The 19,502-nt window shown below is 43.0% G+C and overlaps 1 protein-coding gene across 3 annotated transcripts in view; it reads left to right on the top strand.

The window, feature by feature from the left end:
* Positions 1–11,121: 11,121 nt before the first annotated feature.
* The window catches only part of ZNF516 (zinc finger protein 516), a 99,155-nt gene continuing 90,774 nt past the window's right edge, over positions 11,122–19,502 (top strand). Inside the window, exon 1 of one of the 3 annotated variants that reach the window (XM_071554930.1) lies at positions 11,122–11,256. The gene's annotated coding sequence lies outside the window, so the exon portion shown is untranslated. Of the gene's footprint in view, positions 11,257–11,334; positions 11,439–19,502 lie in introns of those variants that run through there. The other 2 variants (XM_071554932.1, XM_071554931.1) reach the window with 2 other exon arrangements.

The following is a 19,502-nucleotide window of genomic DNA, read 5'->3' as shown; positions in this document are numbered from 1 at the left end:
TGCAGAGAGACAAGCATAATTACGACAAGACGAAAAAATCCAGTTCAGCAGCAGCCTCAGCAAGAAAGCTGACTGCCATGTGCATGAAGTGTAAGGAGATCTGTGCTAGCTATGTACGCACCAAGGGTTTGATTTGCATTAAAACAGTGCTGAGTTGGAGAGAAAAGAATGAAAGAGTGGATAGGTACACACCTACCCCACTACCACCTCTCTGTCTGCTGAAAAGGTTTGGGTTTCATGGCAGAAACACAAATATAGAGTGAAGCTAAATAATTAAAGCCTGGCATTATGGACCAAAGTAATTTCTTGTTATCAAGAGAGTACAGTTTTTTTGAGCTTAACAGACAGAATTCATTTTGAAAAATTTAAATGCATTAAAGCATTCTAGTATTTCTTCTAGTATTGGCAATTTATATTATTTTGGGAAAAAAAATTACCCAACACCACTGAGCACGTGGGCTTATCTGCAACCTAATACTGTTATTGTAAGGGTTTGTATAGTGCACTTCCTGCCTTTAGGCTTACACAACAGGATATTTAAATTACAGAGACAATGAAGAAATGACGGAAAATGCTCTCGATATTAAAAATGCTCCAGTTGTTCTAATTCCTCACAAAGTGACTAGCAGAATTAATGAGTAAACACAAAGTGACTCCTGGAGTTGCACTGTCTAACAAACTACAGGCAAATTAAAGGCAGCAAGCAGGCAGGTTCAGGGTTTATCAGCTGTCCCACTGTGCTATGAAAACGTATAACTTACAAGTATAATGGCAGCCACTATCCTTTACTACTGTTAACAGTCTGTCACTGTTTCACTGTTTCAATTGCTAACCTGGTTTTCAGTGTTTAATATCTCACCTGTATCAAATTGCATCAGGTCAAAACTTGGCACACAGCACACAGTGTCTGGATGGTACTTTTTTTTTTTTAACAACAAAGTTAAATTGCATCAATCAGAATTAGGTTAAGGAATAACATTTTTTTATTTTATATTTTCCTTTCAGGTGCTGTTTATTCACTCACCAAATCTGAACAGAAACAAAAGTTTCATTTTTCACTGAAAAATCCCCTAAATATAATTCAAAAATCCCCTAAATATAATTCAATTGGCCCATTGAATCTTTTGATTTGTATTCAGTTTGTGTTGATGGAGCTATTTTTATCTTAGAGGTCTTTATCTAAGTGGGCACTTCTCAGCTTATGCTTTCCTGATCTACCACCTTGGACTACTGTGAGAAAATGGATTAACCCATACTGGATTGCATCAGATCTTGTTTTTTTAATCTAGTCTGTCTTTGGGGTAGAGTTCCTGTTCTACTCAAAGTGTGACTGATTTGCTCCAATTGCACAGCCAACTCAAGGAAGGTGCAAAAACACTTCTGGCAGAGATTGCTGGATGGATATAACCCTTGCTCTGCCCTATGTTAGGTACAAATCACAGAAACTCCCGAGCAGGAAGGGACCAACAGGATCATTGAGTCCACTTCCCCATCCTGCACAGCCCCAACAATCACACAGTTGCCTAAGAGCTTTGTCCAAACACTCCTTGAGCTCCGGCAGGGTTGGGGCTACAACCACTGTCCTAAGGGGTCTCTTCCAGTGCCTGACCAGCCTCTAGGAGTATAAGCTTTTTCTAATATCCAACCTAAAACTCCCCTGGCACAACTCGAAGCTGTTCCTGTCAAATTCTTTTCACTGTGCTTTGAGGGCAGTCAAAACACAATTCCAAACACAGGTATCAAGCATGACTTATGCCACGGTTTGCTCTGCCAGGGTAAGCAAAGGTCTCAGGGTATTTCATTACATCAGTGAGAGCAGCTCTCAAAAAGCACTGACCCATTTTGCAGCTATAAGAAAATGAGGCTCAGACAGAAAAACTGGCTTATGCAGCAAGGCAGTGGAGTGTCCTCCCCAGTCTCCGTACATACAAGTGCAAGGGGGATCACACCCAGCACAGTGCTCTGCAAGGAGGGGAGAGAGATGTGTTAGATTAGCTCAGTTGGTTAGAGCATGGTGCTAACAACACCAAGGTTGTGAATTTGATCCCTATGTGGGTCACTCACTTATGAGTTGGACTCAATGGTCCCTTGTGGGTCCCTTCAAACTCAAAATATTCTGTGATATAACTCCTGTTGGCTCTTTGACCAGGTGTGTGCCCCTGTGATGGGACCCAAGCTGCACAGGGTGAAAAGAGGACAAATCTCACAAACTCTTGGTAAAGACTTGAGTATCCACTCATGAGTAGTTTGAGTGAAATTCAACATAGATTAATAGATTAGCTATGAAAAAAATGCATTAGTACATGGAAGAATGTAAGTTCTTCATGGGTTTATGAGCCCAAAGGTCAGGGAGTGGAGGACTCTGCAACAGTTTTGATGGTTACATTCTTCCATTCATATCTCTGATTAAGTTTAAGTGTAAAACTCATGGAATTTCACATTAACTGTACATATGAGGAAGCTGCTGAGTGCACTTAAGCAAGTCCAGATAAGAAATTTAAGTTATACAAACTAGTCACACATCCCCTTGCTTTTGATAAAGCAGAAAAAAGACAGAAGGACTGTATGTGCACTAAATAAATGACATTAGATGAAGTAATGCCTTTTTTGGACATTTTCCACTTTGCATTTGGAAGTCAGCAGCATCTGGAAACCCACATTTTTTTGAAATATAGTGGGAAATGATTATATAAGAATTCTGTTGTCAGTCTCTTGAGTGCAAATCTTGCAGGTTCTGGAAATTACCAGTGAACTTTGGAGAGAATTTTACCCTTAATATGGACTAAACACATTTGGTAGTCAAGGAGAAAACACTTGGCTACCAACCAAGCAAATACTTCCTTTTAAAAATGTTCTAGTGAGCATGTGAAAAATGAGGTCATTCATGCAAATATCCCATTCACAGCACTTTTTTATAACCAGATTATGGCTACTACGCCTGCCCTACAGCAGAACGGTGTGGACTCAGTAGAAAACTCTTGAACCTAAAATTAATGAAGTTACATATGCCTTGCAGAAGCCCTTGTGAATGAAATAAGGAGTGCGCAGAGGTACTGTTAATGCTCTGCCAAGTTGCTTCCTCCAAAAAGGAGAGGTGAGAACACAGCAGGCTTCAGGAGAGATGTGGGCAGTAGCTTGGGGTCTGTAAAACCAGCCAGCTTTGAGTCAGGTCCCTCAGCAAAGTTCCTGGCTATGATATCACCAGCCACCCATCTTTGATTCCTATAGTTTAGGGCAGTGGTTCATGTTCAGCTGTTCACACCAGTTTCCAGTTCCTGGCCTCACATGGACTTGGCACTGGGACCACCATAACATTCACTGGGATTACAAGGAAGGTGAACATTGCCAGAGGGCTCCTGGCCTGCCTTCTCAGTCTACTGACCCCTTCTTCCAATGTATGCCTTATGCTGTCTCTCCTGTGGACTACAGATGTACAGATGCTTGTGTCGGCAGTTCTACTCAGTGGAGCCTTCAGGGAGTTAAGCACCAAGTGGTGAACCCAACTCTCTTGAATTTTGTAACACAAACTAACTAACAAACACACACTTCAACCTTAGTGATACCAAATGAAGTTGACAGTATACAGTCATATGCATCCATTTTCTCTGGAGAGACAAAACGTTGGTTTGGACAATATTGACACCATCATTATTCAAGCATTTTTGGCAGAGTTGTTACCGCACTTATTTTGCAATGTATTATTTTTATTATCCCAAGTAATATCAAAATAAATAGGATCCTCGACTCTTTAGATGGTACAGGGATTTGGCATAAAATGTTCTCATGTCTTAGGGAAAAACAAGTGGAGTATTACCCAGCAACATACCTCATAGAAATGAAAGTATGACTAGTGGCATATCTTGCATTGAAAGAACATTGTCATACTAGTGATGTGAAATGCAGATCTACTGTATTTGACTTTATAAAGTTTAACCTTTTATTGCATAAGGCCCCAGGAGCAAACAGGATGCTCGCACCATTGATATTAATGGGATCCTTTGCAATTAAAATAGTATTTGGAATCTTTTGCACAGCAGAAGGAATCTAAGAGTTGCTGGTGTATGTAATAACTGCTTTATTGAGTGAGCACATCTCTGCTTTTGTCAGAGAAGCAAATGAAAATGTAAACAGAAGCTAAAAAAAAGGAAAAACAGATAAGGTATTGCTCCACAAGAACATTCAAAATGAAGAAGTATCTTCCAAATAGCCTGTTCTCTTCAGGAATCTAGATAAGTGTTTTAGAATAAAAGTGCTGCTTATTCCTGAATGAGGCACCCACATAGAGAGCTGCTTTCGTTTGGTTATTCTGCAAACAATTCTGATAGCTAAAGCTCTGCCAGGCAGCTTCCTTGGAAAGGAGGGGGAGGAGGTCTTCACTACATTAGGAGCTTTTTGTTAGTCTGATATGGCTATATTCCCTGTCACACTGGTGTTCACCAGGGTTTCCAGGATAAAATAGAAATCCAAATAGAAATCCAAATGCCCCTTTCTGTCTACTTGAAAGTTTGTTCTGATTTGAACAGAATTTGTGTACTTACCAGACAATTGAATAGTGTAGTTTAACACTCAGCCTTTTCTCTGTTCATTTTAAAACACAAAGGGGGGAAGCAAAGGGGATTATACTGTAGGAAACAGAGAAGCAAAAGTGCATTGCATATGACTAAAATATCTTCAAATCCTTGCCACACAAGTTTCTCAAAACCTCTCTGTCTCTAAGTAAGGTCTTTGTTGACATGAGTGCCTTGCTTGTTATTGAATGCTCCAGGTTTATTAGCTTTGGAGTTTAACGGGGGAAAAGGCAAATGCCTCATAAATTCTGTAGCGGACCAACTTCCCTAACTCACTTCTGTCTTTTGAACCCAATGGAAACAACAAACTAGAAGCCTCCTGCAACTTTTTTTAAAAGTTGGAATAATTTTATGCTGATAGTTTTATGTCAATGATCCTGTGTGTTTGCTTCAGCCTCTTTCTCTCAGTAGAATGCATTCACTTTGTTGATTTGTGGATCCAAATGTGAAAAAAGGAATCATGAATTTTTTTGTGATTTAGGAGGAATCAGAAAAGTAGCCAATTTGGCATAAAACTGCACAGGGAAGAAAAATGGTCTAACAGCAATGAAATAAATAGTAGGAAGTTTTTGGAAGAGTTCCTGTTCTCAAAATAATTTTCCCTCAAATTGTGCATATTTATTATGACATACTGTTGCAAACTACTGAAGCTTCAGATGTAATCATTGTACTTTTACTGACCTTTAATTTATGCCAGTTCAGAAATACAGGCTGGTGCACATAGTTTAAGTAGTAGAAGAAACAGAGCAACATCTTAGCTACACACCCTGATCTAGTATTTCCTGATTTGCCTTTAGGATGCAGGCAATAGTATGCTAAAACTAGGCTAATGACACACATTTCTGATTTGAATGAGATCCAGAAGGAGGAAAAAGGGTTTGGGAGCTTCTGAATGCTGAGTTTTAGTCTGGCTTACTGAAAGGTTAGCAGGCACTGGCAAACTTTTCCTCCGGTCTGTGTGGTGGGACCTCAGTATAGGTCAGAGCATCTCTGCAGTGAGGCAATAAAGTCTGGGATTTAGACTCTAAAGCTTCTCTGTTTCTTATCTGCAAGTTCTTGTGTGATTTCAACAAAGTAAATATCTGATGCTGGTTAACTTTTACTGTTTCTTCTGCTGCTTGTCATTGCAGATCCACGTCCTAGCACTTATGGCGTATTATGTTACAGCCAACCAACTAACTTCCTCTCAAACATGTTACTTCTACTCTGTTGCTTGAGATATTGATGGCTATTTTGACCTCTGCAGTTCTCTAATTACCGAAGCCTTAAAATAGTATGTCAGGTAAAATATTCTCTTTTTGAAGTTCCTTTTTCCTCGCGTGCCTGAACTGAAAGACCATATAAACTAAGATTATTCAACCACTTGAGACCACTGCACAGAATGTCAAGGGAAATTTTGTTAGCAAGAATAAGTGACTGTTTTGTTCCACTTTACTTTTGACGTATTTTTTACTCAGCAGAAGACAGGACAACAATGTATTTGCAATACTGTTCCAGAAATCCTTTAAATTATTCTCTTTACTAAACTCCAGAAATGAACATTTGTGAAATTATTTTTTTTCTTTAGTCCTTTATTTCAAGTTTGTGGAACAGCACTAAATAACACATTGTTTAGAGCTAGCAACCAGTTTCCCCAGTTTTATCAAGCGGCGCATTCGCTGTAACATCAGAGGTCATTTTTAGCTATTGTACCTCTTTGTCTGGTCCAGTTAGAAAAGCGCAGAAGCACTCCAGTACTATCAGTTATGCTTGGAGGAACATAAGAAGGGGGAGGGGGAGGGGAGGTGACAGAAACTCAGAAATAGCCCAGTTTTTTGCTTTGAGAGAGCACAGCCCACTAACAGACAGGTCCAGCCTGCCAGGCAATCAGTGTACTGCAGTATTACTGTCTGTAGACAGCATGGAAAAACCCAGGCCATAGATATATGCCCTCCTAATGATCTCTGTCTCAAAGTAAAACCCCCCAAACCTTAAAAGTGGCATTCATATTGAATTTGTCTTCCTTGAAATTAATTCTACATTGTGGCCTAGTTCTTTTTTATTTCTAAACCTATTATGGGCCACATCTGTGGAAGTCTGTATCAACTATTCTGAAACCAGCTGCTGCTGAGATTCTATCAGTTAAACTGAAATTAAGAACAGGTTTGTGGGCTCCCTACCTGCTGTGAAGCAGTTTATAAAATTACATATGGGTGAGAAAATCTGACTGCCAGGGCTGGAATAGTTGGTACATTTAGCAGGAACCTAAAATAACCATGTACACTGAGGCTGTACTTACTTGGCAATATGAACTTTTCCTGCTATCTTCCTCAGTGTCATTGTAAAAGCAATATTGAATAATGCAATGTAAAAAATGTGGGTTTAAGAGGATCAAAGAACAAAAATCAAAATCAGGCTATATCCTAGCAACTGTGTTGACAGCAGGGGCAAATATAAAAGACATTAGAGTTAAAAATGTTGATTCTTCAAGAAAGGTCTCCAGATTATTTCTGCCATGAGGAAAAGCTCATAAATGAGATGATGGAGACAAACACCAATCATCTTTTATCATTACTACAATGGCATTGATAGCAAAGTAGCAAGAGGACAACTTGTATGAGTAAAAGGTAAAGAGGATATGAGCACATCCTGAAACCTGCCACAATTTGCCAACAGATGAGACCAAGTCGTTTGCTGTTGTTACACATTAATAGATATGTCAGATCACAAAATGCATGCACCTTTCTGAATGGAAAAATATTTTCAAATTCATTTGCTAGATTTATGCCTGACTAAATTAATAGGGTGCAGGAGTTTGACCTCAATCTATGTAGACCCAGAGTACGCCAGCGGGAAAATCTTTGATGGGCTGGGGTGTGTTTTCATAGTACAAACTCTGGAAGCAGTCTGACACCACACAGCTACTGAGGCATGATTAGAGAGGAGAAAAAGATTTCTGTGGTGCACATGAGAAGTCAATGTATTTAATACAAGAGTATATGCTTGTTATTGATTGAAGCCATTTTGTTTCAAGGTGAAATTTGTGCCACCCACAGAAACTCTGGCAGCACAACAATGTTAGAATGGCCTATTTTAATTGGAGTCAGAAATGTGAGTTTCTTCTTAAAAAACATCACTGAGAATGTTTCTGTGCGGTGATCCGCAGAGGTACATGTGTTTTAGACTGGCCTGTGCCTTCCACTTGGTAACTTCTGAACATGCTCTTTGCATTTCCAGATAAACCTAGAAAATCTCTGGTCTAGAATGTGAAGAGTAATGCAAGATTATTTGTCGTCACTTTGTGTGCTTTTTTCCTGACCCAAGCACAGTGTGAAAGCAAACTCTCTGGCTTAGATTTAAATGGATACATATTGTTCTATTGCCAGAACTGGAGAACTAACTATAAAGCCAAGGGCTGTGTTTGGAAGGGGTCGTTGAGAGACAGATATGATGGGTGACTGAAGAAAAAGCTAGTTCAAATCTTAAGATGGGAGAAAGATTCATTAAAAAACCCAAGAGCAGTAAACCATCCCGGATTAGCACTATTTAGATACATTCTCTGAACTTGAGATAGATTTGCAACAACAAAAGCAAGCATATATCAAAAGTTAAAGTAACTGGGTCCTCTAGACTACATTTCACTGAATGTAACTGTGTATGTGACATGTACGGACACACATACACACATATATGAAATGTAATCCAAACTCAGTTTGTTTGCCTGCCTTGAAGTATTTATCTATGCTTTCAGCTTTGCTTTTAGAGAAACAGCCTTTTTCCCTCGCTATTCTACCATGGTGTTTCTTGGGAACCTTTTCTTATCTAAATTCCACCAATCACTCCTAAGTCTAAGTTATGCAGACAAGTCATCGCACAGAATTTCATCACACTGCCATTTTCCCAAACTTGAAAAAGCCTGGTCCCAAATGCTGAACAAATAATTTATTAGACTGTAGCAAAAGTAAATAAATGCTTCCCTTCTCCGAGTATTTCATTAGCCAGAATTATTAGACATACAAGTCTATAAATAGCAAAATGCGTATTGAGCCATTAATATCACTGACATTCTCATAGAAAATACTGTAATTTAAAGAATTTGAAACTGGAGGACATCTTCTGGAAGATTTCTGGCAAAGATAAAATGGGTAAGCAGCGTCTGAAAACAGATTAATCATCCATGGAGAAATGGTATGTTACTAACAAATTGAAAATTAAGAGTATCTTCTCTACCTGAAATTTCTAACAACATTGACAATATTATGCAAATACATTTTGCATATCTTTTAAGTCTATAAATTCCTAAACTGTTGCAGTTTTGCTTTTAAAACCCAGAAGTGCTAGACTCAGCAGAAGAAATGTGAGAAAATCTCCTATTTAAAATTACATGGACAGAGGAACTCTGCTGGTGACTTTCCGTGAAATTAATATACCGCTTGATTGTTTTTAAGGTCTCTGCATCTTCTGAATTTTTAATTGCCTTTCCATTAAAGTGGAATACCCCTTGCTTACTAAGCCTGAGATGGGTTCTTCAGTTCTTTCACTCCTGTAGCCTCCTATTTTTTTATGGGAACACGGAGGGTAAGGCTGGGCCCTATGGAAGCAAATATGGAAAATATTAAGCATTTTAACCATTACTCTATCAAGTAACAGAGCAAGCACTGTGTTGTGTATTCTCATGTTTTACTGTCTGAGGGAAAGGATCTGCACAGACTCTGAGAGAAAAGGAGTAGATCATAAAAATCACATTTTTAGGTAGAGGAGTTGGGAAGTCTCATGCACCTTTCATTGCTCTGACTTGTCAATTTTTGCCATATGGAAATTGTTAGCTTAATACTGTAGTTCTAAATAGTGCCCAGGAATGCTGATTTATAATGGATTTCTTACTCTTTGTGTAAAGAAATGCTAAACTACTATATCAACCGTGATTAGAGAATCTACACACTTGTGTTACAGGTGTGAGCCTGGGGTGAATTTTTCAAACTTAGAGAGGAGACATCTCCTCTAGTCTACTCACAGGTAAGTCCAGCATGAGTGAACTGGAAATTCCCACAAAATTCTGCAAGTCTAGAGTAACTGGGAACACAATTTGGCTTGAGATTGAAAAAGTGTGCAGGAAAGATGCTGATGCATAAGGAACAAAATCCAGACATTATTTGCTATTGAGGCATTTAAAGATGCCACCTTAATGTCACAAAGCTGCCTTTCAAGAATAGGCAACATGCACATTTTTACAGCGTGTCCTCTCTATATTTTGACCAGCTGCACTGTACGTCTGATTATTTTTTTCCTGTGAATTACAATTAAATTTGATTGTCCCAAATACATCCCACTCAGGCATTCATGCTGAAAGCAGCAACAATTGTCAATGACCTTTAACACGCCTGCTATTCAAATTAGTGCAGATCATTAATCACACATAGCTTACATTTTATGATTCGTGTATCCTTCATTACCAACTTTCCCCTCTCGCTCCCTGCCCCCCGCCCCCACCCTTTCCCTTTATTCCGAGGGGTCTGGTAATAAGCACTGGAAAGCGCAGGATTTAAAGCCTCCCCCCGCCCCAATTTTATTTTCTTCTCATTGCTGAAGCAGTTTGCGTCCCAAGTGCAAGACGAGTGAGGGCGGCTCGGGTCCGGTGCGCCCTGGAAGGGTCGGGCCGGGGCCGGGGAGCAGCTCCGGCGGGGAGCTCGGAGCCGGGGTGTCCGGGGGCGGTGGGGTTCTACCGGTCCGGGGCGTCGAGATAACGCCGACCCTTCGTCAAAAGTCCTCCGTGTCAATTGTACGTCATTGCACGTTACGAGACAAAGAAAAGGGAGGGAAAAAAAAAGGCTCGATCCACACCCTTGATGCCTAGTACCAAGCGTTAAATTAGGCTTCCCAGCAATAGACTAAACACACTCCCCTCGCCTATGGCACACACGGATTTGGAGTGATTAAACCGAGCTTCGCTAAGACAGGAAAACAAGAATTGAACTTTTCAGCCTTAGGAGTGGAGGGGCGGGGAGGGAGTGGGGGGGGGTGAGTTTTTTGTTGCTTTTTTTTTTTTTTAAAGCCATATGGCAGATTGATTTGTTCGGAGGTCTTTCAACTTCCCCAGCGTGGCTGTTGAACAGTATTCCTCTTTGATCTTGATTGAGGACTTTAATGTTGTTGTTTCCGCGCATTTCAATAGATCCATAAATATTTTACCAGTGGAATTCGCAAAAAAAAAAAGAGAGAAAAAAATTTAAAGTTTCTCATAGAAATGCATCTGGGCCAACTCCAGCCCGCACCTTTCTCAGCGGAGGAGGTACGTGGGAACGGGGGCGGCGGTCGGCAGAAGCGCCACTCCGCTCCCGCACAACGGGGAGCCCGCCTTCTCCCCCGCCCTCCACACGCGCTCCGCAGCGCCCGGGGGTGGCCGGCACCCCGCGCCCCAACTTTGCTCCGCGGAGACAATAGTCGCCGGCGTGTGCGTGCGGACCCCGCACCAGCCACACCACGGCGGCCGCCGGGGGACGCGGGGCGCTGGCGGCGGGGCGGGCGGGGCGCGGCGGGGGCGGTGCGCGGGAGCGGGGCGCGGCGGGGGCCGGCGGGGCCGCCCCCGCCAGTGGAGCCGCTCGGCGGATCATGTGCAGCGCGGCGCCGCTCGCATGCGGCGCGTGGTTTTACCTTCAGGGCTGCTCGGCGCGCCCTTCCCCGAACGGTGCTACGGCCGGCCGCGCAGGAGGTGAGGGGCGGGAGGATGGCTCGGGGGGAGGGGCGTCCTCGGGCTGCGCTCCTGGGGAGGGGGAAAAAAAACCCTCAAAAAAGAAAAACTTCGTGCCTCCCCCCGAGTACGGGGACTGTTCCCCCCGGTCGTCGGAGCGGCTCCAAAATGGTAACTTTGCGCTGTTTGGCGAGGAGGAGGAGGTCGGTTTTACTGCAGTGGTGGTGCCGGGGGGTGGGGGAGCCCTGCGGGCTTCGGGAGCGTTTTGGCTTTGTACGCTCCGTCAGGGGCGTTGAGGGGGGGCGGACTGCGATATTAATCCATTAAGAGACAAAGAACAAATTGCCTTACTTTAAAGTAAAATGCTTCGGCTAAAGAAGGTGGGTGATGGGTCTTCGAGCCTCGAATAGTCACTTCAATTATTAAGAGTGGGTTGTTTCCCCCCCGCCCTCCCCGATAGTATTGATCGAGCGTGTGCGTGAAATGCCCGATATGGGGCTGTGCCCGTGTGTGTCCCCCCTTTGTGAGTCGCTCTCGGTTCCGTGGCGAGTCGGTCGCTGCGTGATCTCCGTTACAGAAGTACACAGTTTATCAAAGGAAGTTGGGGGTGGGCGGGCAGAGAAAACAATTATTCACATATAGACAGCAAGGAGGGCTCGAAGGACAATGTCTCCGTAGCGATTATTTCCAGAAGAGGAAAAATAGCCTGTTTGATGCGGGCGGGGTGGGCAGGGAGTCTAATGTACACGTTAAAAAAAAAAAGGGTGTGTGGGGAGGTGTCGAGAGAAGGAAGGGAAGAGAGAGGGAGAGAAAAGAAGAATAGAAATAATGCAGATCCAGACATTTTGTGCTCTAAAAGCTTTCCTCCTCCTCGTTCCTCCCTCCCTCCCCCCGCTACTATCTTCGGTGATCATTAGCATAGCGCCGAGTCGCGATCCTAATACGAATTAAGCACTTAGGCAAGTTGAGGAAAGTTTGGATGGGTAAACTTTGCTATGAGGGAAGAAGGTGGGGTGCTAAAACTGGCAGTACGTGTGGGGAGGCGTGTGGAGCATGACAGCCAGCCGTTGTTTTTGCCTTCAAACCAGAGAACCTCTGCAATTAACTGCTGTGTTTTAAGCCGAAAGGTGTCGGTTTAGAGTCGGCACCATTTATTAGGAGCGTTAATAAGCTCCCAGCAGCAGACAGGGATCTTCTGGGGAATGCGCATTGTGTGTGCCCACAGCTTATCCTTAACGTTACCCCTATAGATACGGAGACGCTTGGGCACTGGACGTGCAAATATGATTTTGCTCGGACTATTTTCGAAACATTAATTCTGTTCTTTATTTAATCCAGATGCAGGTTTCTCTTCCCTCCCCCCCCGGCTCCCCCCCCCCCCCCCCCCCCATTTGCTGCCTTATTGTTGGTTTACATTTTCTGAAAAGGCGACTGGTGTAACCTGTGGAATTTGAAATGCAAATAAAAGCCTGTGGGAGTTGAGGCAGAACAAATCAGCATTTATAAAGTGAAAAAGATTTAATGTCTTTGAAACCACTGCGAGATTTTTTTTTAATAAGAACTGAATCGTGACGTCAAGTCGTTTGGGCAAGATTTTTTTTAATGTCTGAAACGTGGGTATGCGAAGTGCTTACAGGAAAAACAGATTACAAGATTAACATCTGTTAACATGATCGTTTATCTCCAGCCAAAAATAGGTCAGTCCTTTCTTAAGGAAACACGATTGCTGGGCGCATGATTAAATAATGAAATTAAGCTGATGAGTTCATAAATTAGACGCTGTGTCGACGTGCGTTAGGATCCGACCTGTGATAAAAATACGTAATTCGAGGTCCGCCGGAGAGCGATGCGGGGTTAAAGTCTCTTTTTGGGGAGAGGCGCAACTCTCTCGCCGCCTCTCCCTCCTCCCCTGGCTGCCCATCACGGGGCGCTCCCCGCCGCACCCCCGCTCGCCCCCGGCGTCTCCGTGGCTGCGGAGCCCAACTCTGTCGTTGCGAGCGGAGAAGTTTCCTTGGCGGGGAGGGACGCGGGGGGTGCTGCGGTGCGGGCGGGGGCGGTGGAGTAGGCTGGAGAATGGGGCCGGACAGACGCCGAGCCGAGCCCCCGCCCGTCGGCGGCCCCGCCCCGCCGAGGCGGCCCCAGCCCGTGGGCCCGCCCCCGCCTCCGCCCGGCCCGGTCCGGCTGCGCTTCGCTTCGCTCCGCTCCTCTCGGCCCCAGGGTGCTGGGGCGCGGCGAGGAGAGGGGCCGCCATGCCCCCGCCTTCTCCCCGCCCGGCCTCGCCATTGATCGCCCTCACCGTGCCCCTCTCAGCCGTGGGGTCCGGCTTTTTTGGGAAGTGAATGCAGAAGTACCTCAATGAAAAATCTCCCCTGGCCTGGCGGAGCCATCGATATTTTGATTTTTTTGTGTAATTGGGGTTTTTTTGTGCGTGGCTTTTTTTTTTTTTTTTTTTTTTTTTTAGTTTTTCTGAGTCAGATTCACAGATTTCTAGAGGTTTTCTCCTCAAACCTGTGGGGGCTGGCCGCCGTACTCGGGGCTGCCCCCTCGGTGGCCAGGGAGAGGTCCCGGGGAGGGGCCGCTGCGCTTTGGCCCCGTGCCATGGACTTTATTTCATGCTTGCTGCACTAAATGAGTTAACAGCCAAAGGGTTTTTCATTAACTCGACTTGGCAACCGTGTGTTTCGTTGGTTTCTTCCCCTTACCCCCAAAAAAAAGAAAAAAAAAGAAACATGTAATTTTAAGCAAAAGATGAATGGCATAGCATGGGTTGATTGGAGAGGGGGAGTCTTTCTCAGGATCTGACAGATTTCCCTTGTGCTCTCATCCCAGTACATGATGAGTGGGTAGGTTGATAGCCGAGAGTTTTATTTTGGAGGATGCGTGTGTGTCCTGATTTTTGACTGTTGCTTTCCTGCAGTGTGTTAAGGCCCTGTGTGTTCTGGACCAAGCAGGAGGATGCTGACCCTGAGGGAGGGCAATGACCTGCAGCTACCCCCCGTTAGTCCCCTGGAAGGTGTGTGGCTGGGGGGCACGTGTATGTACATGCCAGGGAGCATGCTGTTGCACGCAGGGCAGGGAAGGGTGTTAGGGCAAGCAGGATAGATGTGTGTGCCCACATGCAGAGCAGGGATGGGGTATGTTCCATTGCTGTACATGAGCCAGATGTGTGCCTGTAGGTCCTGCCGGGTATGTGTGTGCATGGCAGAATGGGGGTCACACGAGTGCAGGGGTGTAGGTATGCCTCACTGGGGCAGGTGCATGCGTGTGGCACACGGGCTGTGTCCACAGGTGGGTGCGAGTGGTACTACACCTTGGATGCAGCAGCAACCCCCCTGCCACGTGCTTGCTCCCCCTGGCTGGCTGCTGCTAGTGGGACAAAAATAACTGCATGGTAATTTACTTTTGGGTATTTTATTGGGGATTTGGCAGAGGGAGCAGTGCTGGGGAGGGTGGTGATGATGGGAGCAGAAGTTTCATTGAGGTGGGCAGTATTTTGGTAGTTTTGCTTCAGTAGTTTTATCTTCGGCAGCTGGGCAGGGTAAATTATCTCTCAGTGGGCGCTGCTGCTTTGTTTCCTGCCAACATGTCCTTCACCTCAGTCACCCAAACCCACAGGCAGCCTGGTGGGCACTGCTCTGTGCATCCCATCTTGTCCTGCCAGGGTGGGCCGCAGTGGTTTTTGGAGCTTCCTCCTTGGTGAAACTGGAAGCTGAAGTTGTGCAAGAGCACCTGTGGTGTGAGTAGTATCATGGTGTGGATGTTCCAGGAGATAACTTTAGTGTTAAATGAGTAGCTGCCATAGCCATCGTGAATGAGTTCTGTACAATAAAGTCATTTGTGTGGGGCTCTGTGTTACTCGATGCATGCAAACCTTTACTAGCTGCTGGTGAAAACTGGTTTTTAGCTATCTCTACAAATTCTTTCCGGGGGTTTGTTTTCAAGCCTTTCGTTGCTATAAAACTAAGTGGTGTTGAAGTGACACCTAGTTAGTGATAAGGGCTTTGTGGTCTGCGTGAACAATAGGGCATTGTAACCCCCCTCTAAAATTTGTAGTTTAATATGCAAAGGTGATGCTTACAAGGAGGGAAAAAATAAAAAATAAAGCATCAGTGAGAATACAGTTGTCCTAAATAATGATCTAAAGCATGTTAAAAGAGAAGAGTGATCTTTGTTAGCACGGCCCTATCTAAGCTCAGCACAGCTATGTGAGACAGTATGTGCCAAGAGCTGCATACAGTCCCTTCATGAATGTGAACGACTACTTCTCTGTGCATCATAGAAAAGAAAATGGTTTGCATCACTAGGGTGAAGTCTAGCTACTGTTGATTGAGAGTGACCTCAGTAATTATGTCTTCCTGGAATGGAGCAAGAGGAGTGACATTCAACTTTCATAGATTAAAAGTTTTCCTGTGACAATGACTAATGTCTTTGCTTTAGAAATTAGGTTCATCATATGATTTTATAGTTGGTCATAGTATTGTGCTGTCACCCAGGTTTAACAATAGCAATTATCAGTACAGAAGTACTTATTGAAGGAGTTGAAAATGATTGTGCCACTGTACTGAATCAATACCCGTTGAACTGATCCCTCATGTTACCAATGGAGAGTGTTCATATTCTTAACACGTCACAGATCACTTTAAGAAGCTACGTCCTTGGCTTCAGTTGGCCAACAAATCAGTAACCTTTAAAATGCACCTTGCTGTGGGTGTTGGCACTAGAGGGGATCTGGAAGAGTATCCTCGAAGAAATGGAGTAGTCACCAACTCTTACAAACTTTGGACAGTCTGTTTATTTGGATTTTTTTGTTGAGGTCTTTGTGTGCAGGTGATTTCAACAGTTAGGATGACTCGAAACCTGTCACTTCTGTGAAGACTTAAATTTGGGCCCAGAACTTCCAGGACTTCTCTGGAATTACATGCAGTATGCAAAATGAACCAATGCCGAAGATTTGGATTTGACTATATCGTTTCTTAAAGTCATCAAAATAGAAAGCTGAAATGCAATATAATTGCATTTTCCAGGAAACAACTTGTCCAAGCTTGCAAATTTTACAAGAAAATGTACCTGTTTAAGTTTTTGAGACACAAGTACAAATTTGTAGATACATACCTTTTAAGCCTGAATGGGCATTTGATTTCTGCACAGAAAAAGGAAATGGTCTTACTACTGTTTCTCACAGAAGTGTGATGTTCTTCAGCTGGGTGTGTGCAATCATCCTGTAAATTGTCTTGTTGCTTTTAAACCCAGTGCTGCCCCCTAAAATAAGCACACCTGCCATTCCTGTTGACTACCGGGAGTTGCATGAGGGTGATTCTGGGTGCAGTTACAGTTTCTGTGTGCAAATCTGAAATCCTTAATTGTATCAGCAGTTATTTAGCTAAAACTTATTATGGTCATTTGGGTTTTTTTCTGTAGCCATAAACTTAATCCAGATGCCTAATTACAGCATGGCAAAACCTCCCCCAAAAAACAACCTAGGAAAAAAAATCACATTTATTTGATTAGATATTTGCAATACAAATATTTGAAACTTGGAGCAACATTGCCTTTTCAAATCAGACATCTTATGTGCTGCAAATATTTATAGACTTTAGTGCTAGGATAAAGCTATTCTGACTCAGACACTGAAGGCAACATTCTGTTTTTCAGTCACCTGCTGTAACTGCACAGAAACTCTCTGGGTGTCATCAGTGCAGTACTTGGGAGTTAGAACAGCTTAACAGATAGCAGTATTTCTTGATTGTCATTTCTGCGTTAAAAGTAAATGAAACTTCCTTTCCTTTTCCAGCTGGAGTGATTCTAGTAAATATTATGTTAGTGAGCCTGCATTAAAACCTGCTTGTGGATTACGGTCCAGGTAGTTAACTCTGCCACGGCTTTCATTAGGATGATGACTTCATTGCAAATGTTGACTTTCATTACGTAACTGTTAGTCAGCAAATGTTCAGTCTCTTGATCTGCTGAACCTGCTTTGCCATTTGAAGCCAGCGAGCTCTGGATTTTTTTTGATGCGATGATTACTCAATGCTGGTTGTTCATTTTTTTGATGTTGTTTACATATTGGTTATCTGAAGAGGCCCATCAGTGTTGTTACACACTTCATGTTAGCAGTTTCTTCTTGTGTTCCTGAAACTATTACGCCAATAGCCCTTATACAAACAGACTCAGGGCATTAAGCATGTGTTCTGAGATTAAATTAGCATAAGGATGGACAATACTTGCGTCTCTTTAAGTTGTTACTGAACTATTTATTGCCTAATAAATTCTTGCAGGTATAATAAAGTAGGACGTCGCTGCTGTAAGATAAGTTGTTTGATTACCACTCCTGAGTTGGGAGCTAACATTGCACGTAGTGCCCGTTGCAGGGACGCTGGGACAGCAACTGCCGAAGACTCTGGTCTGAACTGTTTTAAGTCTTATGGAGGAACAGAGGCTCTTTTCTGTAGATTCAAGACAGCTTGCCTTCTGATGACTACTTAAAATTAATTTTCGCTAACCTTTCATTTAAATGATTGCTTATGGAAAAGAACTTAATTTGTATCAGCAGGATATTGCATGGCTTCACGCTTGCTCAACAAAATCCATGTTTTATTAAGGGCTGTTGCAGAAGCTGTAGGCCAGGCATTGCTGTTGTACAATTGCTGTAAACCCAAGGTAACTTTAGCAGGGTGACTGAATTTACAGTACAGTGTGTGAGGATGAATTTAGCGCAGAGCACTTAGCTCCTAATTAAAGCTTATAGTATTACATCCGTAATCAGGGCACTCTTAGAATCTCTAAGAAATTACTTTTTTTTTTGTCCTCACTTCTCCCTTTTCTTTCTTGCTATCTCACTGTATGGTGTTGGGAGGTTGCTTCTTCATGATGGGGCTGTCATATTTATGTCCCAAAGGAAATGTTTTCCAGCAGTGTACTCCAAATTACAAAGTAGAAGAATTTTGTGGCTCCCCAAATCTTTAAGGCTGGTTTCTAAAATAATCTAGCTTTTAATCTTCTTTTCAAAGTAAAACAGAAACTACAAAGCATATGTAATTACAATTTGTAGCTATTTTTAGACACCTGACATGTTTCATTTATAGTATAATGATAAAAACAAGTACTCAGCACAGAGGCTGGACAGACAGTTTTCAAACCAACAATATCTACTCCAGCTAACCTGTGTGTATTTCATAGGTGTTTCCTTAGGTCCTTTTTTTGTTGTTTTTTTGGCTGGGAGTGTGTTGAAACTGTATGTCTCAGTACATGCTGGGGGATGCAGAGAAAACGAGAGCTCTGTCTATCAGGCAGGTCCTGTTGGGAGTGTTTTCTGAAAACCGGATTGTATGTCAGTGAGTTTTAATGCATTACACACACACACGCGCGCGCGCGCACACACACACACACACACACATTCACATGCATGCTTTGCTTTCCGGCAGGTATAATAAAGGAAGAACGGTGAGTTGGCTTGTCACTATTTTTACACTGCATAGAAATGCTTGTTTTGGTTTATTACAGGGATAAAGCTAACTGAATAGTAATTTTTCCTTGTCTTTTTAAAAAAGATGGTGAGCAGTGAAGTAGTAAAAAGAGGGAGAAGGGCTGCTGAAAATTGAGGTATTTTAGCCACAATTGTAGCCTAATTTTTAAATAATCATGTTTATTTATTTAAAAATAGAATTAGGAATGAAATTAGCCATGTTCTTTGTTTTTAAAAGGGTAACATGTGCATTCACCATACGCTAGCATTTAACCCATATTGTATGAGCTGACAACAAATCACATTTATGCTCTGATTTATTTCAATGTTTAAGAATGTTCTTTTCCTGAAATCTGGTACAATAAATGATGCATTTAGGATTGTGCAATGTAATTGTCTTTAGCTGTTTTGCCTCATTGTTACAATGATACCAGGTTCATGAGTAAGCAGTATTTTTCCCTTCTGAAATAGTTTTCTTAAGAAATAGTCGGTCTCTTGAATGTTGAAATGATTTGCGGGAAGAGTTATGAACAATAGCCAGTGACACGGTGTGTTGTAAAGGATTGCGGGGTGAGGTGTTACAGTCTCTGCTGGCTGAAACTAGAGCTGCTCCTTTGATGGTTGAGTATGTGCTTGCAAGGACTTTCTCTCCCCCTCCTCGTGCTTCAGTCTTTACACAGAGGTTGCTTAGTTGTCTGTTTTAATGAATGCATTCTGGCTTCCTTCGTGATAGACTGAGAGGCACCTGTATTGGTGAGCTGGTACCATTATTGGCAGCCACAAGTATGATAAAACCATGAATCAG

Source organism: Pithys albifrons, chromosome 4 (genome assembly GCF_047495875.1).
Source record: "Pithys albifrons albifrons isolate INPA30051 chromosome 4, PitAlb_v1, whole genome shotgun sequence".
Classification (NCBI taxonomy): Eukaryota; Metazoa; Chordata; class Aves; order Passeriformes; family Thamnophilidae; genus Pithys; species Pithys albifrons.
This window is presented reverse-complemented; position numbering and strand designations above follow the sequence as displayed.